At 41.9% G+C, this 26,115-nt stretch overlaps 2 long non-coding RNA genes across 2 annotated transcripts in view; one reads left to right on the top strand and one right to left on the bottom strand.

Annotated features, from left to right (window-relative positions):
- Positions 1-550: 550 nt before the first annotated feature.
- Positions 551-26,115, bottom strand: part of LOC122698946 — a 107,409-nt gene continuing 81,844 nt past the window's right edge. Inside the window, exon 3 of the long non-coding RNA XR_006342461.1 lies at positions 551-616. This is a non-coding gene — a long non-coding RNA (uncharacterized LOC122698946). The remainder of the gene's footprint in view (positions 617-26,115) is intronic.
- LOC122698945 overlaps positions 9,906-26,115 on the top strand; it is a 36,632-nt gene continuing 20,422 nt past the window's right edge. The window contains exon 1 of the long non-coding RNA XR_006342460.1: positions 9,906-10,020. This is a non-coding gene — a long non-coding RNA (uncharacterized LOC122698945). The remainder of the gene's footprint in view (positions 10,021-26,115) is intronic.

The raw sequence follows: 26,115 nt of genomic DNA, 5'->3' as shown, positions 1-26,115 counted from the left end.
TAGTCACTCAGTCATGTTCGACTCTTTGTGACCCCCATGGACTCTAGCCCACCAGGCTCCACTGTCCACGGAATTTTCCAGGCAAGAATACCGGAGTGAATTGCCGTGCCCTTCTTCAGAGGATCTTCCTGACCCAGGGACCGAACCTTGGTCTTCCACATTGTAGGCAGATTCTTTACCATCTGAGCCATCAGGGATGGCTATATATATATAGCCCTATATATATATATATATATATATATATATATATATAGGTATAGATATCTCACATTACATATGTGTGTGTGTGTGTGTGTGTGTGTGTGTGTGGATATACATATGTGTGTGTGTATATATATATACACACACACACACACACACAATATGTTTGATAAAGTGGGCATACTGAATGAATAAAAGAGCACAGCGTATCCCATTAGATAGGCTTTCAAAATATTGCATTGAACCAACTCTCATTTAAAGATCAAGTTTATGGACCTCCGTTGCAAGCAAATCACTTGAGGAAAGCTGTGTGTGAAGCCATTTTGAAGTCATTCTTTTTTGTCTCACTCAGCTCCCTGTCTCTCTGTTGTTGCTTGTTGGCTTCTGAAATGTAGGTCACCTCCAGTAGCATGACCTAATTAGGAGAGGTAATTTAACAAGAAAAATAAAATAAAAGAAATCCTCTGAGATGGCAGAATTGAAACAAAGAAAAGTGGTTCTTTCATTTTATGTTTTTGGCAGTAGCTTCCCTTCTAAAGTTATCCCCTTTCCACCCTCAAGCTACACAATTTGTAAAGCACAAAGAAGAAAGGAAGAAATGAGTTTGGGAGCAGCTGGAAATGATGAATTTATAATGATTGCAGAAGGAGTAAGAGTAAGCTTTACTTCACCGAAGTGGCTCTGTGGGGCTGCTTCTTGGCAGCGCCGTGAGTGAAGCTTTGGAGGAAGAAGTATTGATGATGCTGATACAAAGCATCATGCACTCTCAGGATGAGAAGAGACCTCATGGCTTGTCTTATCCAACCCCCCAGGAAATGCTGTGACACCTGTTGTGCTTGGAATACAATAAAATTTTGTATATACAGCATTTAAACAATAGTGTTTTTTTCTTCATACATTTGGCATACTTGTTTTAGAAAAGAGAAAAATGGTTAGTAAGCTAAGCAGATTTTAAGGGTTCATTACAAAATTAACTTCTGGGGGATGTCATTGGGCCAGGTTGGATTCAGCCCATCTCCCTCACCTCTTCCTCTCAGAGGCATGATGCTGGGTTCCTGTAAAATGCCTAAGTGCTTTCTGAATCACCCCAGAAACACTTAACTACACTGATCATAATTGAATGCATTATTAATTCCTTTTTTGAAAACTGATATTCCATGCTTCTCATTAAATGATCCCATTGATCTATGTGTTGTTTAGTTGCTAAGTTGTGTCCAACTCTTTTGCGACCCCATGGAGTGTAGCTTGCCAGGCTCCACTGTCCATGGGGTTTTCCAGGCAAGAATACTGGAGTGGGTTGCCATTTCCTTCTCCAGGAGATCTTCCCCACCCAGGGATCGAAACTGTGTCCCCTGAATTGGCAGGTGGATTCTTCACCACTTCCCTGATAAAGACTATATAAATTATAAATAATATAAATTATATTTATATCATATATATAATATATTATATATATATATATATATATATATATAACTGCATTACTTCCTTGGTGGCTCAGATGGTAAAGTGTCTGTCTGCAATGTGGGAGACCCAGGTTTGATCCCTGGGTTGGGAAGATCCCCTGGAGAAGGAAATGGCAACCCACTCCAGTACTCTTACCTGGAAAATCCCATGAATGGAGGAGTCTAGGAGGCTACAGTCTATGGGATTGCAGAGTCAGACAGAACTGAGGGACTTCACTAATACTGATTCTTTACCACTGACTCGATCTAACAAAATTCAAAAGCCCACTATGTGTATAACCTCCCTGATGGCTGACATTTATTAAGGTGAATACAGTTATATTATTCCAATTTTACAGAGGTACAGAAAGATTAGACAACTTACTTAGACAGTGAATAAAAGGTTAAATCCAAGAAGCAAACCCAGGCAATCTGACTGCAGAGGCTGTGCTCTTAATTCCCTACATTACTTTAAATTAGCTATAAAACTATATTCTTCATGTACTTGGGATCAATGGGCACTTACTGCACAGGCAATATATCTAGTTCTCTCTACAAGTACTTTTCTAATTGCAGGAAAGTACCCTAGCCATTTTCAGAATTCAGGGGTAAGAACAGATAGCAAACACCTGACTTCAGCATTTGACCTTAAAAAAGAATGAGGTACATTGTACAGCTTGGATGAACCTTAAAAACACTGTGCTAAATGAAAGAAGCCAATCACGGTAAACCATATACTATACTATTCCATTTAAATGAAATATCCAGAATAGGCAACACTATTATAAAAAGTAGATTATTGGTTGCTTAGGCCTAGGGAAAAGGGGCACATAGAACAGGGGCCAGGGGGTTAAAGATTGGGAGCAGTGATAGCCAAAGGATATGGAATTTCTTTTTGAAATCATGAAAATACTCTAATGCAGACTGCAGTGATATTTGTACATATCTGTGGATATACTATAAAAATGTACACTGATAAATTCTATGGATATGTAAATATAGCTTTTGTATCTCCTGCATTGGCAGATGGATTCTTTACCACTAGCATTGCCCAGGAAGCCCTTAGATAAGAACGTGCATGTACGAAGTCGCTTCAGTGGTGTCCAACTCTTTGTGACCCTGTGGACTGTAGCCCACCAGGCTCCTCTGTCCATGGGATTCTCCATACAAGAATATTGGAGTAGGTTGCCATGTTCTCCTCCAGGGGATATTCCTGAATCAGAGATCGAACCCATGTCTCTTATGTCTCCTGCATTGGCAGGTGAGTTCTTTACCACTAGCGCCACCTGGGAAGCCCTCACTACTCAAGATCATCAAACACAAGCAAAGTCCAAAAAACTGTCACAAACCAGGAGAAATTAAAGAGACACAGCAAAAAAAAAAAAAAAAAAATAAAGAGACACAGCAACAAAATGTAATGTAGTATCCTGGATGGGATTCTGGAACAGAAATGACAGAAAATGGGGAAAACTGAGAACATTTACAGAAAGTAGGCAAATCAAGGGGCTTCCCTGGTGGTTCAGATGGTAAAGAATCTGCCTGCAATATGGGAGGCCTGGGTTCAATCCCTGGGTTGGGAAGATCCCCTGGAGGAGGACATGGCAACCCACTCCAGTGTTATTGCCTGGAGAATCCCCATGGACGGAGGAGCCTGGAGGCTACTGTCCATGGGATCACAAAGAATCGGACACAACTGAGCGACTAAGTACCGCACAGGCAATTTCATTAAAAGCGGTGTAATGTGCCAATGCTGGCTCTTTACTTGTAATCAGTATAATAATGTAAGAAGTTAGCAACAGGTTAGAAAATGCACGTGAGGTATATAGGAGCTCTCTGTACTATCTCTGTCATTTTTTGGTAAATCTAAAAATACTTTTAAAATAAAATATTTATTTAAATTTTTTAAAAAAGAATTATTACCATAGATCGGTACCTCTCAACTTCTGTATTCTAGGAATTAGCTTAAGATGACTGAACTTACCATGACCCTTCTTTGCAGAGAAGCCAATGAAAAAATAATGCTTTTTGGCGGGGGAGAATGCAGCTGGGAAGGACAGTGGGATGAGCCATCACACTGCTAGATATCCTTAAAAAAAGAAGTAGGGGACTTCCCTGGAGGTCCACTGGCTAGGGTTCTGCATTTCCACTGCAGAGGGCACAGGTTTGATCCCCAGTCAGGGAACTAAGATCCCATATGCTATGCGGTGTGGTTATTAAAAAAAAAAAAAAAGGAGAGGAGTAGAAAACTTCTACTTCACATAGAAAATGTACGAAGGTAGACAGCTGATGTAGGGTGGCCAGACAAATTATCTACAACTACTAGAAGGTTCAAGGAGAATAACTTGAAAAGAAGGAGGGAAAGAGATGACAGGTGAAGGGGACCAGGTATGGATGTTGGATAGGATCTCCCCAAGAAGATCTCTGTGCAGGAAGGCTAAAAGCAGAAGGAAAGCACAGAACCCTTGATGTTCCTCCCCAGGTTTCTAATTGTTACTTTGCTCTCCACTAGACACTTCTTCACAAGTGTCCACTCCTCACAAAGCGGTGAGGGGAGGCAGATGGCCGTAGACATCTTTTCTTCTGATATTTCCCATTGAGCTAGTGTCCCTGCAGGTCATACCTACTTTGGGAAATATTTTAGGACACAGCCTTACAGGAATATCTTACAAATGTGGACTCCATTGCCAAAACAAGTCAATGTGCAGACTATAGGACTCTAATAAAAAGTAAAGAGACAAGAATCTAATCAGAATATAGACAGAAAACTACTTGAAAGACACTTATCAGACGTTTGATATAAATCATGCCCTAAGTCAGGAGCTAGGGATGAGAGATAAAGGCACTCACTACTGACCACTGAGAAACACCCTGTCAGGGTGAATGTGTATGTGAGGTAAAGAGTGAGGGAGGTGTGGTCTGGAAGAAAGATTTAAAAAGAAAGAAAGAAAAAGGTGTGTGTGTATGGGCGGGGGGGGGGGGGGGGGGGGGGGGTGGGGAGAACAATACAGTGCCAAAAGGCTAATAATGCAGATCTGAGACAACTTCTTGTCTCTGTTGCAGAAACTCAGGTCACAAAATAAATCCGCCCCCCCCCCCCCCCCCACCTACAGGAGTGCAGAATGAACTGGAAACATGGGAAGCAATAATCTTGGTGAATACCCATTGAGCGTTTACTGTTCACTTGTCGGAGCCACGCTAGGAACTTGACACTCATCATGTCATCTAATCTCACAGCTCTTCAGGGAGGTAAGTTTTTAATCTCTGTTTTCCTAATTGTGAAATTACAACATAAAGAGGTTAAGTGACTTGCCCAAGGACACTCAGATACGAAATAATTGAAGTTTTCTCCACATCCACATGTTTAAACGCTGCTCAACACTGCCTGGGCAGTGGATGAAGACTAAAATAGACAGACTCTTTCCTTGTTTTAAAATAAAACTTTGCATAGGAATGAAAGGGGAAAAAAAAAAATAAGACCTAAGTCCTCCACCCTTAAATCCATTCTTAAAACAGAGTCAGCCTCAGCTGACAAAGGAAGACAGAAACAGGAGGGCAAAAAAGAATGGTAAGTGCATAAGTGTAAGCCACACTCCAGGGAGACCCGACTCCCCTGCAAGAGGACAGAGGAAGCAGCTTTCACTCCGAGTTAGCACTTCCTGTGCCAGATATTGATCCAGTGAGACAGTGACACAGCAGAATGAATTAAGAAGTGTGTACTCAGAGCCACTATTGCCTCAGAATAACATATGCACCGAGCTAGAGTGCATTTTACGGTGGGGGTGTGTGTACATAGAAACAGTTTCCCAGAGATCATGAAAGAGGGGAGAGATGCCTGTTGAACAATTGCAAGGTGTCAACGCAGTCTGTCTGTCTCTTAGAGCTGGAGATCGAGACTCCTTGGGGCAGAAGTTCTTTAGCTGCATCACTGCATGGATCCAGTTAGAGACATATATGAAAGCTCCAGTTCTGAACATACTATACACATACGTGCTAAGTTACTTCAGTCGTGTCCGACTTCAGTCTGTGACCCCATGGACTGTAGCCTGCCAGGCTCCTCTGTCAGTGGGATTTTCCAGGCAAGAATACTAGAGTGGGTTGCCGTGCCCTTCTCCAGGGAATCTCCTGATCCAGGTAGCCAACCCGTGCCTCTTCTGTCTCCTGCACTGGCAAGCAGGTTCTTTACCACTAGCACCACCTGGGAAGTTCTGTATTATACACAGTATGTATTAACAGAAACAGATCCTCTTATAGGAACCTATGGAATTGTCTTGGCCATATTTCTGGCTCCAGAAAGTATTACAGTCAAAGCAGGAATAAGTGTGGCACCTGAGACACATCCCAAGAACTGTCTTTCAGTTTGGTCTTACCCAGATATTTGGGGATAACAGGGCCTCTTTCTGCTGGCATATTCAACTTCCCCAGACTTGGAATCTCGCCATCTTATCCCATTCTCCCCATTCTAAGATCAAAATTGGCTCTCCTATTTGTCACTTTTGCCATTTTTAATTTGGCTCCATATAACTTAACCTGAATACATGAATTTTAAGAAATTATATATGAGGTGTGAATATCTTTGCATAGATGGAATCCACTTGAAGAATCCTTTTGTAAAGTCACAGTTGCTTACATTTGCCAAAAAGAGCTTCATGATAGATTTTCTTTCTTGAGTCCTCCCTAGCATATCCATTATGTACTCTGAATCAGGAAAATATGACTTTGAAGAAGCATATGTAAATTGTGAGCCATGCCTTTATGGAGGTAGGATATGGAGAGAAGTTGTGCGATTGGAGGCTTTTTAGGGAAGACATTATCTGGGTATCTAGTTATTGCTGTGGATCATAATTCATACTGACAGTCCTCAGCTTATACCAATTGCTGATGCTGAGTTCAGTGTTCAGTGGGAAAAGTATAGAATATTAGTGCTGGAGAGAAAACTAGAAAACATTTTGCCTGTTCCTCTCACTTTATAGATGAGGAATCCAAAATTCAAACTGTTCATAGCTTACTTCAGATCATATGACACTGCAAGTTTGGTAAATATCCCAAACTTTATAAACTTTCTAACATCACAAATATTATTAACCTTGGGCTTAGCATATACAGCCCAATCTACTGAGGACTTCAAGTGGTTACAGCAATTTTCTCTTATTCTCAGCTACAGTCATGAAGGAAATCAAACATTGTTACCCAGAAAAAAGTTAGGGTGATAGGTGTTGCTACAGGTTTTGGGGGGGCTGAAGTTTGTAAAATGTAGAAGCCCCTCTGAAAAAACTAATGCTAAACTACAAGTTCAAAATTAGGTACCTAAAAGCCCATTTAAATTTAGAATAAAGAAACAAAATACACATAATTTTTCAAAATTAATGCATAAATATCACATACATCACAAATAGAAAAAAGTAACATTTTTATTAACTTCTTGACATGCCTCTATGAAAACAATTTTTGGCTGCTTACTCTTTGATAATTTCTTCACATGACAATAATTTTGTTATATTTTATCCCATAGAGGAAATAGAAAGATAAACCAGTTTTTCCTCTAGCATGATTGGTCAAAATTAGCCTTTTATTATTAATAGTTTAGAAAACCTTCAGTTTCAGAAGTCATTGTCGGTATTGTCATATAAACTGTTAGCATGGTTGTCAAATTTGGGGAAATCGTCATCAAGTTTCTTTCATATATATGAGATTTAGGATTTGGAAGAACTTTCCACAGACTGGCTTCTGGCTCTGCATGTCTGAAATATTTTTACTCCCTGTATACATATGTACGTCCAGCCTCAGGCATCTTATTGGGATGCTCTCAGAAACACCCTTAACCCAGGCTGGAGGGAATCTGAATTTACAGGCTACACTCTATTCCTCCTCTTTTTCTGTCCTTCTACACAGGGCAAGGCGTCTATGGGGTCAAATTGACGTGTATACTCAATGCCCTCAGATGGAAGAAAATCTGTCTGCAATGCGGGAGACCTAGGTTCGATCCCTGGGTTGGGAAGATCCTCTGGAGAAGGGAATGGCTACTCACTCCAGTATTCTTAAGTGGAGAATTCCATGAACAGAGGAGGCTGGAGGGCTACAGTGCATGGGGTCGCAAAGAGCCGGACACAGCTGAACGAGTAATATTTTCATTTTCACTTTTCACTCAAAGCCAATGCTTGCCACTTCTTGATTTTGCTCCAGGTATATGGGATCCTAGGATTGCTTGTTCATACAACACCTGCCCTCTTCCTCTGTCTGTCCTCCCAAGGGCCAACTTTACCCCACTGTAAACATTCCCAGGACAACCTCATTGCCACGGACAGAGCTCATGCAAATGAGGGACTCTAAGCCTTAAACTTCACCAGAGTTGTGGCAAATCTACCTCTACACAGCACCCAGATTTTCTGTGATGGTGCCTATTTATCTTGGCCCCAAACCAATGTGGGAGCTACTCTACCCCCCAGAAGTAGTCTATAAAAATTTCACTACCGTCTCAGCATGGCGACCATGCAGGGGAAGCAGATAGAAAAGGTTCAAAGAGATAGAACTGTACATGGCTCTGAACACTGAAATCTTCCTGGATAATAATTATGTGACAGCAGACATCTTGCCTGTCTACCCTCCTGAATTGCCAGGGCGCCATCTTGGCATCCCTCTGAGGGCACCCCATTGCCATGTGGTGCCTCCACTGTTCCCATCTGGCAGAAACTGGGGAACTTTTCCTTAAACCTGACCCTTTCCCAGTCTCTTCCTCCTCCTTAACCAGATCAGATAACACAGCAGGTAGAAATCCCTCCTCAGCCCCTCAACAACTCATGATATTGGCAAAGTGGGCCCTCTGACCATGGTTAATGGGTGGCACACCTCCATTCAGGGCTTCTCTTTTAACTCAGTTGGTAAAGAATCTGCCTGTGATGCAGGAGACCCTGGTTCGATTCCTGAGTTGGGAAGATCCACTGGTGAAGGGAGAGGCTACCCACTCCAGCATTCTTAGGCTTCCCTGGTGGCTCAGCTGGTAAAGAATCTGCCCACAATGTGGGAGACCTGGGTTTGACCCCTGGGTTGGAAGATCCCCTGGAGAAGAGAAAGGCTACCCATTCCAGTATCCTGGCCTGGAGAATTCCATGAACCAAGTCCATGGGGTCGCGAAGAGTTGGACACAACTGAGCAACTTTCACTTTCACCTCCATTCACTTCATCAATTATGCATTAAAGTGAGAGAGGGAAAGGAGTCTGGCATAGCAGTGATCAAGGAGGGTCATCTACCCTCATGAAGTAAAAAGACCTTTTAGAACAGAGCTGATCCTCTGTGGGGGGAGCTCCCCTGCACCAAGCATTGGTTGCCCAAGCAGCCACCCTCTTGCTTTCTTTCCCTTCCATCCTTTGGCCCCTGTGACCTTGCTCCCCTCCTACCACTACCCCATCTGCTCAGGGCACACCCCCTCTGATGAACAGGGTGAATCCTCCTTAAGGACCAAACTGGGCAACCCCAGGTGAACTGGCAAAGGGGTCTAAGGCTTATTCCAGCTTTTATTGCTTGGCGCCTCTCACACGTCATACTCTTCATGCCTTCAGGACCTCTAGCACTTTCCCCTGACCCTCTGAGACCCAGCTTATGGGTACTGTTTTTCGCATTCAGGTATATGATATTACTAGCACCCCCCGCCTTAATATGTGTCTTTAAACAGACAACAAAGTCTTAAGAAAAACGTTCAAAGTCAACAGCTTTAATGAAACGTCTCATACACATTTAGAAAAATCTTAAAATAGATTACATTTAATCATCAGAACCCCCTGTAATGGAAAGAAAGAAAGAAACCAAGGTTTTGGGGGTAATGTAGCCAGGTCAAGGGGAGAGCCTTGGGAGTGGGCTGGGTGTCTTACTGACAAGGTCAGAAGAGTAGGACTGGGAACAAGCCGTCGCTGGCCTGGATTCTATCTAGCTGGTTCCTCTCTCCACACACACACACACAGCACAGCGCAGATGCCTTTGGGGGTTCTTGCGGAGGGGGGATACCGACATCTAGCCCACGCCCAAGCCTCGCATTTTGCATTCCCTGCACTGTGAGGGGCAGCCAAGGGTATGCAGGGGGTTGGGAGGGGCATCTAGAAGGAGAAGGACAAATTTAAAAGGAAAGATTTACGAGTCCATGAAGATGTTTCTCCCAGACTCCTGAGTGCAGGAGTATGACTTATTTATTTTATTTTCATTTGTAACCAAAACCTTCCCCTGACTCCCATTGGCCCCAGCTGAGAAGGGAGAGAGGGCCGGCCCGTCAGGCGTTGATCACCGGGCCAACGGGAGACAGTGTGGCGTGATGCTGACGCAGCCCACTGACAAGCCGGCGAGAGGCCCAGGGGAGCCGCTCTGAGCCGAGCAGCCAGAGCCAGGCAGGTAGGGAGCTGACAGCTGGGGAATTGCTAAGAGGCGCCGGGCTGGTGGGGGCAGGCTGGTGAAACAGCAGACTCAGAGAAGGTGTGATTCTGCGATGCGCAGACACTGTTGTTTATCAGCTTTCCTGGGCGTCTTCGCGTCCTCTGCTCCACCAAGCTCATCTCATTTAGAATTTCCTCTCTCCCTTCCCCCACGTACGTGATCACCAGTCAGTCCCCATAATCTCTTTTCTGTAACGTTTGTCTCCCCGACTGCTTTTGCGAGAAGAAAGGGAGCAGATGAATACACATTAGTAACATCAAAATGTCACTTAGTGGTCAGCTCAAAAAGGACAGTCTCTGCTGGCCTCAAGGCAAACTACTGGACTGAGAGCTGCAAAGTCAGAAGAAAGAATGGGCTGGGAACTAAGGAGTGTCCGCACTGGGGACTCATGATGCAAAGGCACAGGGCTGTGAGTTAGCAAAGGCTTGAGGACTGCCTGGTCCACAGTTCCTGGAGGGAGGCATCCGAGGGAAAGAGGAGCTGTGTCCCCACTGGCATTCTCTTTTAGGGAAATAGAAGTTGAGATGGAAAGGGGAGCCAAGCTTCAAGCCTTTGGATAAGTCCTGAATTCTCTTCAGGACAGTGACCCCAACACTGGCAGTTCCCTGCCCATTTACTGAGGATCACAGAGTCCCTTGCAAAGGCCCCCTGTGTAGGAAAATCCATCATCCTTTTCATACAAAAATAACAAACAAAAATTAAACATAACTTTATTAATCAGGTTGCATTTACCTATCTTGCCTGTGACTTTTCTGGATGATGTTCAAAACAATGTGAAACCCATGCTGACACCTGTCTTGTCACTGAATATAATCAGCCAGTTCTCTTACACTAGACAGGGCAATATCATAATCTTCACTTGTGGAATTTATCAGGACAGACACTCCCTATCTGATGCCTGGATTACTCAGACTGATTTGAACCAGAGATGATTCTCGAGGTCACATGCTCCCTGCTCCCAAGGACCTGTAGGTCTCTGCCCCTCCACCTCATTACTGGATAAGAGGTTACATCATTCCCAGTCTATAGATGGAACAATAAAGGCCTGTTTGGGTGGAAGTGACTCCATGAGCCTGCCTTTTCACCTACTGTATTGGAAGGTGTGCCATTGGAGACATATTTCTGCATTACCAGAGGACTTCATAGCTGAGTCATCATTATGAAACTTGCTTCACTCCATCAAAAGTCAGAGCCTCAGAGCTTGCCTTCTAGTCCAGACTCTGACACCTGCTTCATGTAGAAGTCTATAGGCCCAAGAGTCAGAAGGTCTGAGAATTACCACTTAGCAGTCATGTTAACCACATCACTTAAAATCTTCCTGTGGCTTCCTACTGCCCTTATGATAAGTCATAACCCGTATTCAGAACTCTGTATGCTCTGGCTGTTGCTCATCTTTCTGACCCTATCCCACACTTCTCTCCCTCTCACACTTTACTTCCAGCTGCACCAGCCTTCTTTCTGTTTCTGAAGTCACTAGGCGTGTTTATACCTCATTGTCTTCGTACCTTTGTTCCCTCTGCCTGTGTTGTCCTAAAAGGAACCTACTAATCATTTGGCTCTCAACAAATACTGGATTACTCGATGGGCAAATTAAGCATAAGTATAGGACAACAATAAAGCAATGGGACCCCAAGAAAAGGTTATATGGGGAAAATAATTTGAAATTTGATATGGTTTTTGATCTTCCCTGGTGACTCACATGATAAAGAATCTACCTGCAATGCAGAAGTCCTGGGTTCAATTCCCTGGGTCAGGAAGATCCCCTGGAGAAGGGAATGGCAACCCACTCTAGTATTCTTGCCTAGAGAAGAATTCCATGAACAGAGAAGTCTGGTGACCTATAGTCCATGGGGTAGCAAAGAGACAGACCTGACTGAGTGATGAACACTTTCATGTCAGTCATCCTGGGAAAGATAAGAATCTTTCATTTGTCCATTAATTCATTCATTTAGCAGACATTAATGGTACTTACATGCCATCTGTCTCCTCAAACTTAAAATTTAAATTCCATGGAGACAGACGCCTAGTCTGTCTTAGACTTCATCAGCATACAGAATGTGCTTGAGAAATATCTGTTAAATAAATAAATGAATTAATGAACAAATAAATGAATGTAATCTCAGACTAATCACTTAAACTTTCTGAGCCTCAGTTTTCTCATCTTATGACTAACCCTAACATACTTGTCTGCTTCAAAGTGTGGAGAGAGTCTGAAATAAATATGTGTATGAGACCCAACAGAGCCTGAGGCAGGAATTAAGTACTGCTGCTTTATTTAGAAGGTACAGTCCTAGAGCATCCAGATTGAAGGCAAAAGGAAACAAGACAAAAAAAAAAAAAAGAAAGAAAACAGGAAGAAATGAGAAGATGATGAGTTACTGCGTTGACCAGTGCTTCATGTGAAGCCACAAAGTGTCACCACCAGTTACTTGATAGGTATATTCACAGGATTACGTGAGATATCTATGGAGAAACTAGACCTTGAGGCAACCCATCAAGGAAAGATGAAGCATGATGAATATTCACCCACTGAAAAACTTATTGCCCCATACTTCCAGACTGCCCTATCCCTCTACCCCTTGAAAGCACCCAGAAAGTCTACTCCTATGTCCTTTTGAAAGAGCATAGTCTGAAAGTTTGTCCAAGTCTGAAAATCTCTGGAAGAGACAAAGTCTCCAGGCCTGTGGAAGACTGACCACAGGCCCACAGCTTCAGGAAGGGCAGCTCCTCAGAACGAGGAGCTGAGAGTCCAGGCTGGGAGGTGAGTGAGGATGAGAGAATCCAGTGAGGGTGAAAAGATACACATAAGCTATTTCTGATAAAGTATCTGAAAGCAGTTTGAACGCTATAAAGTCCCAAACAATGACAAATGTTACTGTCTTATTGGTCTTTAAAAAAAAAAAAATCAAGTGTGTTTTCAACTCATAGTCGGTGCACTTGTATAAGTTTGATAAGCTTTCGGTCAGACTGTGCAAATGAAAAGAAGTCTCTCCTGTTTGCGTTGCTATTGTTGAAACATCCCTCTCTGAAATAAGCCACCTTATCGCCTCATAAAAAATTTTTCTGTCCAAAATAGAAACATAAATGTGTTCTGTTAAAGTGGGCATTTTTCTTGTTATGTTTAGTTTCTATTCTTGAAAGAAAACACAGCAAACATGAGCAATTCATATGGGAGATACTTTTCAAGTAAACCTCTTGCCTCATGATTCTTCCTCCATCACTCCTTTCTTGTAACAGTAGCTTCCTTGAGCCCCTTCTTATGTTTGTACGTTGTCTACACTGTGATCAACTTTAACAGACCTCCAAAATGCCAGTAAATGTTAATAGCAGAGAGCCCACAGAATGGTTAGACTGGAAAGATTTCCTAACCTGAAATGCCTCCATTAGCAGTTACATAACTTGCTGACATGTGGCCCCCTCATCAGATTTTATCTACAACTCCAAAGCCTTTACTATTTAGGGTCAGCTTGAATTGAGGAGCCCCATGTGTTTTGGATTTTCATTTCATTTCAGAGCCCAGTAAAATGAAATGCCTGGCACAGAGTAAGATGCATGCCCATGGACATGCACCTGCATACGTTATTCATTAAGTAAGTGATTGAATGAATGAATGCTGTCAGTTTACAGTAGAAATTTAAAACATTAAAAGTATAGCTTCTAGAACCAACATGTCTGGATTCAAATCCCAGCTTTATCATCAAACAGTGACATTGGAAAGTTTGCTTAACCTCTCACTCCATCTGCCTTCACTGGTTCAACCAGACCCAGGTTTACATGTGTTTAAATCCACAGTAAAGCCTGTCCTTAAAAATTTGTGTAGCCAAAGGGAATCTCATACTGGTCATGGCATTTATGTTACTTTGTGATACACTGTGTTTTTAAATGTGGTGCTGTCAACTGATTTAAGTATTTTATTGGACAATTTTACTGTTCTGGTGCCCCGAAGCTTTTTAAAGCAGGAACCAGCTTTTTAAATCAAATAGATAAATGTAAAGTCGTTGCACTTGAAATAACAGCAGTACAAGCAGTAGGGCCAGAATTTCCACTCTGGCTGTTTAATTATTTCCATGAAGATTTTCCTAAAATTTAGGGGAAAAGCAATGGGGACAGGTGACTGAACTTTACCACCAACCTCCTAAGCCCTTTACTGGGTGTCCCCTAGACCCCCAAATCCACGTCCCTGAAGTTATTGCCAGGATCCAGGACACACGGGAATTTGCTCATCCTCCAGGGGAGAGGTAGTCTGACCTCAGCTATTTCTCAAGTCCCTTTGACAACCAGTCGTGTCTCCCCCATCACTGATGGAATAATGGATAGTGAGTCATCATTTTAGACTATTCTTGCAAACTGTTGCTTGTGTCTATTTTGTAAGCTGCAAATCACCTTACTTTTAGTACAAAGGAGCTCTCTACTGTCCAAAATATAAACTGTTTTCTTATAGAAACACTGAAATTAAAGAACTTTAAAAAGTTAGCATCACTAGTAGTAGAATATCCTAACCTTCCATGCTTCCTGCTGTGATGCAGTATAGATCACTTTTGAAGAGCTCTTGACAACCTGAATTAAACTAAGCCTTTGACCTAACTTCCAGTTTACAAGAAGTATAGGGAACAGAGGGGAAAATTAAATAACATCACAATAGAACAATAAGAAAAATTCAGAATTTGGGAAGTTCTACAAGATAACTGGCCTAGCCTCTCAAAAAGTAATGTCATGGGGAAAAGGGGGGTGGGATCAGTTTCAGATTAAAAGAGACTAGAAACACCAAATGCAATTGGTTGATGAAATAGAAAGGAATCAGGATTTGTTTCCATTGACAAAGCCACCATTATTCGGGGTTTCTATGTCTTCCATGAGTCATAATATTCAAAGTTATTTCAATCACAAGTATATAAGGTCAACAGTGGTGCTATCCTCATACTGAGCCTGTCCTTGGGTTTTATAACAAAACAGGGCACAAATGTACATGAAACTGTCTCGGGGCCAGAGTGAAACTAAAAACCAGGATCCAAACAACTCAATAGCTGAATATATTTTGAATTGTTCTTGTTTGGAGGATTTATTTCCCTGGAAAACACTTCAGGCTGCCACTTTCTATAAAGCACTCTTCTACTAGTAAAAATGGATTCTCGCATTGCAAGAACTCAACATGAAATCTCATCTAGGCCTTTCTTCTGAGACATAAAGAGAGTATTTTATTCATTTATTTAAAATCTAAAAAGAAAACCATGGACATTCATCCCATCCATGTTTTCATTCCTCCTTTTATTCTTTGGATTTATTGAATTCCCACTGGATAGGAAGCACTTCTAGTACTTAGGTGAGAGCAGACAGCATAACCAAGATTCATCAGATTCTTGCTTCTTAGAAGTTACACTCTAGTAGGAGAGTGAAGGCAGGTTAATAAGGAATAGTGAACAATGAAGAATCGGGGTGTGGGGAACCTACCTTAGCTATTGTGGTCCAGAAAGTCCTCCTGAGAAGGTGAACTTGGAATTAAGACAGTTGATCACAGTTACCCATGTGGAGATTTGATAAAGGGCATTCCAAGCAGAGAATGCAAAGGTCCTAGGGTAGGAGGGAGCCTGGTAGGCTTGAAAGACAGAAAGAAAGGCCGAGTTACTGAACCATGGTGAATGACAGAGAGTGAAATGAAATGTAGGTTTTGGTTAGGAGATTGGACTTTATTCTAATTGCACTGGGCAGCCATTGGAGGGCTTGAAGCAGCAGAGAGGCATGATCTGATTTTCACTTGAAAAAGGCCTCTCAGGCTGACGCTTTTGATCAGGGACTATCTCCTCACATTTAGCCCATATTCCTCCTGCTACAATTAAAGTGCATTTTCTCTCCTCACAGTGAACAGATGCTATTTGATGCTGATATTAGTTCAGATGCCTGAGGAAACATCAGATGGCTATATCAGGATCCCCAGAAGGCTAGAATGAAAGTAGTAAGAAGACCAGGGTGATGATCATCAACCTGAATTACAATCAGAAGCCCCTGATAAAATGAAAACCTTTTTCCTTCCCCAGTGCTGGTAGGGCCAGGTCTTTCCTTAGCCCTCCTATAGTTCTTGCACTCTCCTTGTTTCTCAGACCCCACGTCCCCACCAAGCAATCCATGGCAGCAGCAACACTAACATAGTGGAAGACTGTGTCAAGTATTCATGGTAGGGAAGGGAACATATTGTTGGTGTAAAAGAACATTAAAATAGGATGAATGGGACTCCTAGTGAATTCTCCCTAGCATCGCAACAATTTAGATACAGAAAATCACAAAAACTAAAGTAAAATCATTTAATGTCTCTGGGAATTATCTTAAGGGCATAGAGCAAAAGGAGAAATACTCATGCAAAATAATCTGCTGAACTGCATAAGGACAAGCATCTATGGCATGTCTGCCGCCATCTGCTCCTTTAACTCCCATATCCTAGGCATCTGCAGCAAAGAAGAGAGGGGCCTCCCCTCCCTGAAGTGCACCGTCTGGGCTATGATTTCACCTCAGGAGTGGCATGTTGCCAGCAATATTTCTCATACCCCCAGCCCACTCCAATTAACCCACTGTTGCAGAAGCCCTATTCCTAGGAGGAAAGATCTAGGGGATGGGGTGCTTTGCCAAGTCCTGCCCCAGTTGTAGCACACCGAAGGTACAAGGACCATGGTCACCCTTGCCCCAGCTCCGTTATAGAGGTTCCATTCGGAAAGGGCAAGCTGAGAAGGCCAGGGGCTGGCACTGCCCCACCCCGAACCAGTGCCCTCAGAGAACTGGAGTAGAATTCTAGTAGAGTGGCATGAGGGTCCCACCGAGGAGGTGAGGCAGACCTGAAGGATAAAGGATCCTGAAGCTCTGCCTGAGGGGGTTAAGCACTTGGAAAAGGAAATAGAGATCTCTGTGCTTAAGGGTGTTTTAAAAAACATTGGAGATCTTGGTAGAGAGTAATTAACAGGAGAAGGATAGCTCCTGAAGACTTGCAAAACAACAGAGCAGCCAGAAGTTTAATAGAGAGAACTGGGAAAAGAGCATCCAGGAAGAGCCCTCCTGGGAGCAGTCAGAGTCCAGGAGGGAAGCCTTGCTGGCACAATGGGCTTAAACACAACCCCTGACCAAACCATGAAGAGTAGGAATTCTGATCCAGGGTGATACCTGGGTTTAAAACTAATATCACACTCAGCCCTAACAAACTGGCAGATTATGGGCATCCCCAAGGCTGAGCCCTCCTGGGAACAATCAGAGAAAGAACCTCCAAGCTAGAAGTCCTTCGCTGTACATAGGGCAATAAACACAAATTCCCTGAACTGTAATAGCAGCCTCAAAGCCACACAGATGTCATAAAATATACAGCAAAAATCTGACTGGCTAAGGGGGCTAAGTTTTACTACCTTTGACCAATAAGTGGCTTATACCAACCGAGACCTAGGGATGACCCTTAGGTGAAAAAAGAAAAGTGAAAGTGTTGGTTGCTCAGTCATGTCTGACTCTTTGCAACCCCATGGACTATAGCCTGCCAGGCTCCTCTCTCCATGGGATTCTCCAGGCCAGAATACTGGATTGAGTTGCCATTTCCTTCTCTAGGGGATCTTCCTGACCCAGGGATTGAACCCAGGTCTCCTGCACTGCAGGCAGATTCTTTACCGTCTGAGCCACCAAGGAAGCCCTTAGGTAGACAGGCTTAAAAGCAAAAACAAGGGGGAAAATGTAAGTATGGATTAAAGGTGCTGCCCACTGAGGGGGAAATAGATGCCACATGATTAGTTCAGCCAAATCACTAAACAAATCAACAACTGACAAAACCAACAATCACCACCATCCCTTGGGTCTAAGGGAGGGAATCAGTATCTAGAGTTGCTATAATATACTACCAAGAAATTCAGTTTCAAAAAAAAAAAAATGTGAGACATGCAAAACAATAGTAATAAGCACACCTAGCTCCCAGATCTTGGTTTCTAATACCATTCTCAACCGAAAGGAAACAGTATTTTCTTGGAGAAATGACTGATTCTAGGACAGGGGCACGAAATATACAAGATGAACCTGGAGCATTTTGTAATGACAGAAAACAAGGGAGTGCTAAAAAATGAATAAATTAAAACCCTACATTGATAGAGAATGCCAAAGGAATGTAGGAACCAATTGAGAGAGCTCCCAGTGGCCAAAGTTAGAATCATTTGAGCAAAATAAATAAATAAAATAGCATTAGATTATAGCTCATAGCATAAAAATAAGTATCCATGTGCCCACACTGATATAAAAATTATTGAATAAGTAAATAAATAGGGAGTAGAGAAAAATCTCCTGGCAGGAGAATTCCAAATAAATTATGTAGATATTCCATTCCTAATGAGGGAATCTAACTTCCCATTCCCTAAGTGTAGACTGCTGACCTCCTTCCAAAGAATCAATATAGAAGATACAGGTAGGCGAGAGTACCTTTATGGTGGAGAAACCTGAGAAACATTATCTCAGCCAAATGATCAAGGTCAAGATCAACAATGATGAGTCATGCTGATAGTATGTATCTTGGTATGATGTAATGAAAATGGCCCTTGACCTCTATGATCAAGTAAACCCTATAATCCCAGTTTAATCATAAGAAAAACACTAGACAAATTCCAATAAAGGAGCATCTTACTTAGTTAGTTCAGTTGCTCAGTCGTGTCCAACTCTTTGCGACCCCATGAATCACAGCACAGGCCTCCCTGTCCATCACCAACTCCTGGAGTTTACTCAAACTCATGTCCATCGAGTCGGTGATGCCATCCAGCCATCTCATCCTCTGTCATCCCCTTCTCCTCCTGCCCCCAATCCCTCCCAGCATCAGGGTCTTTTCCAATGAGTCAACTCTTCACATGAGGTGGCCAAAGTATTGAAGTTTCAGCTTCAGCATCAGTCCTTCCAATGAACACCCAGGACTGATCTCCTTTAGGATGGACTGGTTGGATCTCCTTGTAGTCCAGGGGACTCTCAAGAGTCTTCTCCAATACCACAGTTCAGAAGCATTAATTCTTCAGTGCTCAGCTTTCTTCACAGTCCAACTCTCATATCCATACATGACCACTGGAAAAACCATAGCCTTGACTAGACGGACTTTGTTGGCAAAGTAATGTCTCTGCTTTTTAATATGCTGTCTAGGTCGGTCATAACTTCCCATCCAAGGAGTAAGTGTCTTTTAATTTCATGGCTGCAATCACCATCTGCAGTGATTTTGGAGCTCCCCAAAATAAAGTCTGACACTGTTTCCCCATCTATTTCCCAGATGGAACCAGACGCCATGATCTTAGTTTTCTTATCTTAGTTTTCTGAATGTTGAGCTTTAAGCCAACTTTTTCACTTTCCTCTTTCACTTTCATCAAGAGGCTTTTTAGTTCCTCTTCACTTTCTGCCATAAGGGTGGTATCATCTGCATATCTTAGTATTCTTCAAAACTATCAAGATCATCAAAAATAAGGGAAGTCTGAGAGCTGTCACTCCCAAGAGGAAACTAATATAATGTTGTATTACATTACAAATATAATGTTCAAATTTGTATATTCATTACAAATATATGTTCAGATTTCCAAAAATAGTCTTGTATCATGGATGGGACCATAGAGGATAGAAAATAAGTAAAAACTAAGGAAATCTGGGATATAGACCCAAAAGAATCAAGAGCAGAACTCAGATACTCGTGGACCCATGTTCATAGCATCATTACTTCCAATAGACAAAAGGTGGAAGCAATCCAACTGCTCATCAACAGATGAATAAACAAAATATGGTATGTACAAACAATGGAATATTACTCAGTCATATAAAGGAAGAAAACTTTGACATTGATGAGCTTTGAAGACATAATGCTAAATGAGATAAACCAGACATGATAGGACAAATATTTCATAATTCTCCTTATATGACGTAGCTAGTTAGTCAAATTCATGGTGATAGAAAACAGAATGGGGGTTGTCAGGGGCTGAGCAGAGTTACGGTTGGAGCTAGTATTTAATAGGTACAGAGTTTCAGTTTGGGAAGATGAAAAGATGGATGATGGTGATGGGGGCACAACAATATAAATTTACTAAATGCTACTGAACTGTACATTTTTGAATGGCCAAAATGATAGCTTTCAGTTTTTTAAAGCTTAAATTTTTAAAAAAACTTTTTAGAATTTTTTAAAAACTAAGACAATCTAAATCAACTATAGAATTTACTTAATATATCAATTGTTGTCATTGTTTCATTGCTAAGTCATATCTGACTCTGTGTGATCCCGTCGACTGTAGCCTGCCAGTCTCCTCTGTCCATGGGATTTCCCAGGCAAGTGAATTGCCTGGAGTGAATTGCCTGGAGTGGATTGCCTGGTCCTTCTCTAGGGAATCTTCCTGACCCAGGGATTGAAACTGTGTCTCCTGCATTAGCAGGCAGATTCTTTACCACTGGGAATACTGGTTCTTTAATTGTAACAAATGTATTATACTAATGTAAGAAGTTAACAATAGGGAAAATTAGCAGTGGCATATATAGGAACTCTAATATTTTCTATTTTTCTATAAATGTAGTCAGTCGGTCAGTTCAGTCACTCAGTCGTGTCCGACTCTTTATGACCCCATGAACCGCAGCAGGCTAGGCCTCCCTGTCCACCACCAACTCCCGGAGTCCTATTCTGAAAAATAAAGTCTACTTTCTAAAAAAAAAAAAAGGTAGTAAAGGAGACATAGAAAAACAACAAGAAAAAAGACATGAGACACAGAGAACAAAAAATCAGAATGTCAGGTGTAAGTCCAACTATATCAATGATAACATTAAACATGAATGAATTAAACAATCTAATCAAAAAGACCATCAGATTGGATTTAAAAAACAAAAAACAAAACCCAACTATCTGCTGGTAGAAGACATCAAATACTTTATATTGAAAGATACAAATAAATTGAAAGTAAACAGATGGAAAAAGGTATATCACGGAAACAGCAACCATAAGAGAACTAGAAGGGCTATACTACTGTCAAACACATTAAATAATGTGGTCACCCTGATTACTGCACCAATTTTTGTGGGTCCCTTGCAAGATGGACCCTCCTTCCCAAAATCTGTTTCCAAATATAAGACCGATGATACCACACCAAACGGATAGGGAAAGATTCATTACATATATAATGAGGCTATCTGAGGGTAGCAAGGCAGGCTTACCATTTGCCTGAAAATGGGTTGAGAGAGCAGGAAAAGGAGACTGACTTGAGATTTTTTTGTTGTAGCTAAGCAATGAGGCCAGGTTAAGGGTTCCCATTTGTTGTTGTTCAGTCACCAAGTCACATTTGACTCTTTGTGACCCCGTGGATGGCAGCACACCAGGCCTTCCTGTCCCTGACTATGTTCCAAAGTTTGCCCAAGTTCATGTCCATTGAATCAGTGATGCCATCCAACCATCTCAAGCTCTGTTGCCCTCTTCACCTTCTGCCTTCGATCTTTCCCAGCATCGGTGCCTTTTCCACTGAGTCGGCTGTTTGCAGCAGGAGGCCAAAATATTGGAGCTTCAGTTTCAGCTTCCGTGTCAACCCTTCCAATGAATATTCAGGGTTGATTTCCTTCAGGATGGACTAGTTTGATCTCCTTGCAGTCCAAGGGATTCTCAAGAGTCTTCTCCAGCACCACAGCTCAAAAGCATCAATTCTTTGACACAGCCTTCTTTATGGTCCAACTCTCATATCTGTACATGACTACTGGAAAGACCAAAGCCTTGAATACATGGACCTTTGTCAGGAGGTGATGTCTCTGCTTTTTAATACACTGTCTAGGTTTCTCCTAGGGCTCTCATCCACTGCCACAGTAGAAATTTATTCACTTATGAAGGGAACTTCAAGTTAAGAGAACACCGGCAGTGTCTCCAAATAAGCCAGGAAGTGTCCAGAAGGGAAAGAGAAAGCACTGAACATTTACAAAGCACTTCCTTGAGCTTCAACACTTGTAGAGTCAAAAAGCAAGGTTAGATATATGCAGAGGGAAGAGTTGAAAAGAAGCAGAAAGATGACCACACTCCCTTCTCTGACTGCAGCTGTCAGTCAAAAATAACACAGTGTATGAGATGGAGGATGACTGTTAGGAGTTCTGACTCCTGGAGATTAAGGCACTGGAACCTAACTGACAAGAAGGAGACAGTCATGATAGAATCTGAAGACAGAATATTCTAGGCAGAAGGAACACACAGAGTTCCTTGCTGAGCCCACAGCTTGTGCTCCATCAGTATAAACCCTACTAGTGCGTCTCATAGAATGACTCACAGAATCATTGTTAGCTAAACAAATTCCCTCCCAGTAGCCTGGAGTTTTAGAAAAATATAATTTAAAGTCATCAAACACTTCATTCATATATACCACTCATATGCCAAGATTCAGCCCACTATGTGCCAAGTAAAAATCTCTGCTGGTCCTCACACATGTGATTATAATTTCTCTTCCATCTTGTATGTCATTGATACTGTATAACTTCAGCATGTGATTTGATAAGGGAATTTTGTGAATGTCATGTTCCTCTTTCTTTCTAGGAATAATGTTTTAATTAACTTTGGTCTTCAGATTTCTTGGCAAAAGTGTGACCCTTAACATTTCTCCTGTAAGAAAAGGAATGTGAACTATGCCGTTCCTCTCCTTTGCCTTTAAAGACAAAATCACTTAATTTATATCAGGAATTGTTTTTGCAGTTGTTCTGAAAACTCAATTAGTTTACTAGAGAGGACAGTGGGCTTTAAGTGTGTGCACACAGGAGTAATAATGTTAGTTGCTATCATTATAATAATGAATATTGAGCACTTGCTGTATGCCAGGCATCATGCTAAATGCCTATACGACTTATTTAATCAGACAACAAAACTACAGAGTAAACATTATTATTTCAATTTTCCAAATGAGGAATTCGAGCCTTAGAGTGTTTAAATAATTGTCTAGGGTCACATGGTTCTAGAAACTGAACTCAAGCACTCTAGCTCCATATCTGCACAGCAAAAACCTGACCATTCCATGGTTACACCATGCTGCTTAGATGGGAGTGGGGATGAAATTAAGGAGAAAGTCAAAGAAACTGAAGGTAAACCAGGCAACATAAGCAAGAAAAGAAGAGTTTTAAGAAAGGGGGTTTTAAGAAGTTGTCGATAGTTGTCAATAATCATTTCAAGAATGACATACAAGATGGAGAAAGGGAACCTTCTTCAATTTTGCACCCCAGACAATTTTTGTGATCTTTATGCTAGTCCTGGCCTGGGAGAGGCAAAAGAAAGTCTCAGAGCTAAAAACAGATAGGAATAAGGGGAGGATCCTGTAGGGCCTGTGACTTCTATTGAGAACTTTAACTGTTACTCAGAGTGAGATGACAGTCATTGGAGAGGGTTGAGGAGAGAAATAGCATTACCTAATTTAAGCATTGACTGTGGCCCGCCAGGCTCCTCTGTCCATGGGGATTCTCCAGGCAGGCATGCTGGAGTGGATTGCCATTCCCTTCTCCAGGGGATCTTCCCCACCCAGGGATGGAACCCTGGTCTCCCACATTGCAGGCAGATTCTTTACCATTTGAGTGTTGTTTCTTAAAGCTTCATGTGAATCTCTAAGTATCTCAACATTTTTTAATGTATAATTAAAAAGAAAAAAAGCACAGTTCTCTGACTACATTTGTCTTATAGACCACAGTTTGCCGACCCCTGGCTTAAGTGATCTGGTCTCTTCGTACCTCTGCCCGCCTGCCTTATACTAACCTTGTTTATTCCTGTCTCATGGAGCTTCAGCTGCATTGGTCTCTGTTCCATGGATAGGACAATATTGTTCCTGCCTCAGGACTTTCATACTTGCTATTACTTCTTGGATAACTCTCTCCACTTATATTCTGCTGGGAGATTCCACTTACTGTTCAGGTTTCGCTCAAGTGCTCAGTTTATATACCTCTTTGACTCTATCCCCATTCACTTTTTATCATATTGCACTTTTGTTGTACTCATGTATGGATGTGAGAGTTGGACTATAAAGAAAGCTGAGCACTGAATAATTAATGCTTTTGAACTGTGGTGTTGGAGAAGACTCTTGAGAGTCCCTTGGACTGCAAGGAGATCCAACCAGTCCATCCTAAAGGAGATCAGTCCTGGGTGTTTATTGGAAGGACTGATGTTGAAGCTGAAACTCCAATACTTTCACCACCTCATGTGAAGAGCTGACTCATTGGAAAAGACCCTGATGCTGGGAGGGATTGGGGGCAGGAGGAGAAGGGGATGACAGAGGATGAGATGGTTGGATGGCATCACTGACTCAATGGACATGAGTTTGGGTAAACTCCGGGAGTTGGTGATGGACAGGGAGGCCTGGCGTGCTGTGACTCATGGGGTTGCAAAGAGTCAGACACGACTGAGCGACTGAACTGAACTGAACTGAATTTAAGCATGAAACTCTTTGGCTACAGGATGATAACAGGGTATGGGAGGGTGAGAGCAGGAGCTGGGAGACCAGTTAAGAAACCATTGCAATAATCCAGGCAAGAAGTGATCCTAACTTGGACCAGGTGGCAGTGGGATGTTGAGAAGTAGTTGAATTCTGGATGGATTTTGAAAGTAGAGCTGACAGAATTTGCTGTTGGATCAGATGTGGAAGGAGATCACATGGAAGATTTTTCTCTAAGCGAACACCCAGAATGCCAAATAATCAGAGGCCTAACAAAAAGTCTATTGGCTTTGGAATTTAGAAGATGCTAAATGATCTGGGTGAAAGTATTTCATGGTTAGTGATAGGGATGGAGGTAAGGTTGAGCTAAATTAAGTTATAAATGAAACATAAGGAAGTAGAAGTAATAAGCTACTCTTATGACTATATATGGAAAGGAGTCTTACAGTAGCTAGGACACTCTCAGTCAAGGGAAAGTTGTATATATATTTTTGAAGATGGGGAAAAATTGAGTGTATTTATGTGCTGAGGACAGAAACCAATAGAAAAAGAGTGACTGAAAGCACCAAGTAAAGCACCCTGAACTGAGTCCCCTGAAGAGATGGGAGTGGAAGTGTCTGCAACCCAGAGCTCACACAGAGGGGCTAGGTCTGAACAAAGGAGGACTCTGGAGAGAAGGAGGGGTGTGGCTGTCACTGCTTATATATGAGAGAAACAAGAAGTTGAAAGAGTTCTTGCTGGTTAGGATATGTGTATTCTGTGAATTAGGAGGTTATGGGCTTCCCTGGTGACTCAGATGATAAAAAAATCTGCCTGCAATGCAGGAGACCCAGGTTTGGTTCCTGGGTCAGGAAGATCCCCTGAAAAAGGAATGGCTACCCATTCCAGTATTCTTGCCTGGAGAATTCCATGGACAGAGGAGCTTGTCTGGCCACAGTCCATGGGGTTGCAAAGAGTTGAACATGACTGGGTGACTAGCACTTTCACTTTCAGGAGGTTATGTCATGAGCCAGGCAGTTCAGAATGAACAGGAAAGGAAGCATAGGATTATGGCTGCAATGAGGACCCAGCAAAAGCTAGAGGTTGTAAATATGTAGCTGAACCAATGCACATGGTTGTATGAAACAGACTCACATAAGAGTAAACAGTTTTTGCAATAAAACTTCCATCCACAGACAGCATATCCAGTTTCTTAAGAATTAATAAAACATGATCTACAAGCCCAAAGCCACAGTTTCAACTAGTAAAGAACAAATGGTGCCCAAACTTTCCTTACTCAATTTGTGCATAGTCTACACCAGAGCCGAGTGCTAAAATAGGTTTAGGTCAACGTCAGATTTATTTCACTAAGGACTCCCATACTCCCTGCCTCTTTCACACCACTTTTAAGAATATATCCACTTCAGTTTTCCATCTTGTCCATTTTAACATCCGATTTCTCTGATAGTAATACATATCACACAATTATAAAACTTTTAAATCTCACCTTTATTTGTTTTTTAAACAGAGAGAATATTACCTGGTCTTTACTTAAAACATAAATCTTAAAATTAAACTATTTCATTCTAGAAGCTTTTCCAGCATACTTTTAAGATTTCATCAAGTCTTTCGATTGCACTTAAAGAAAGAGAGATAATTAAGTGTAGTTGAAAACTGCTTTATCATT

Source organism: Cervus elaphus, chromosome 8, assembly GCF_910594005.1.
Source record: "Cervus elaphus chromosome 8, mCerEla1.1, whole genome shotgun sequence".
Lineage (NCBI taxonomy): Eukaryota > Metazoa > Chordata > Mammalia > Artiodactyla > Cervidae > Cervus > Cervus elaphus.
The sequence above is the reverse complement of the archived record's forward strand: the minus strand, read 5'-3'. Positions and strand labels throughout refer to the sequence as shown.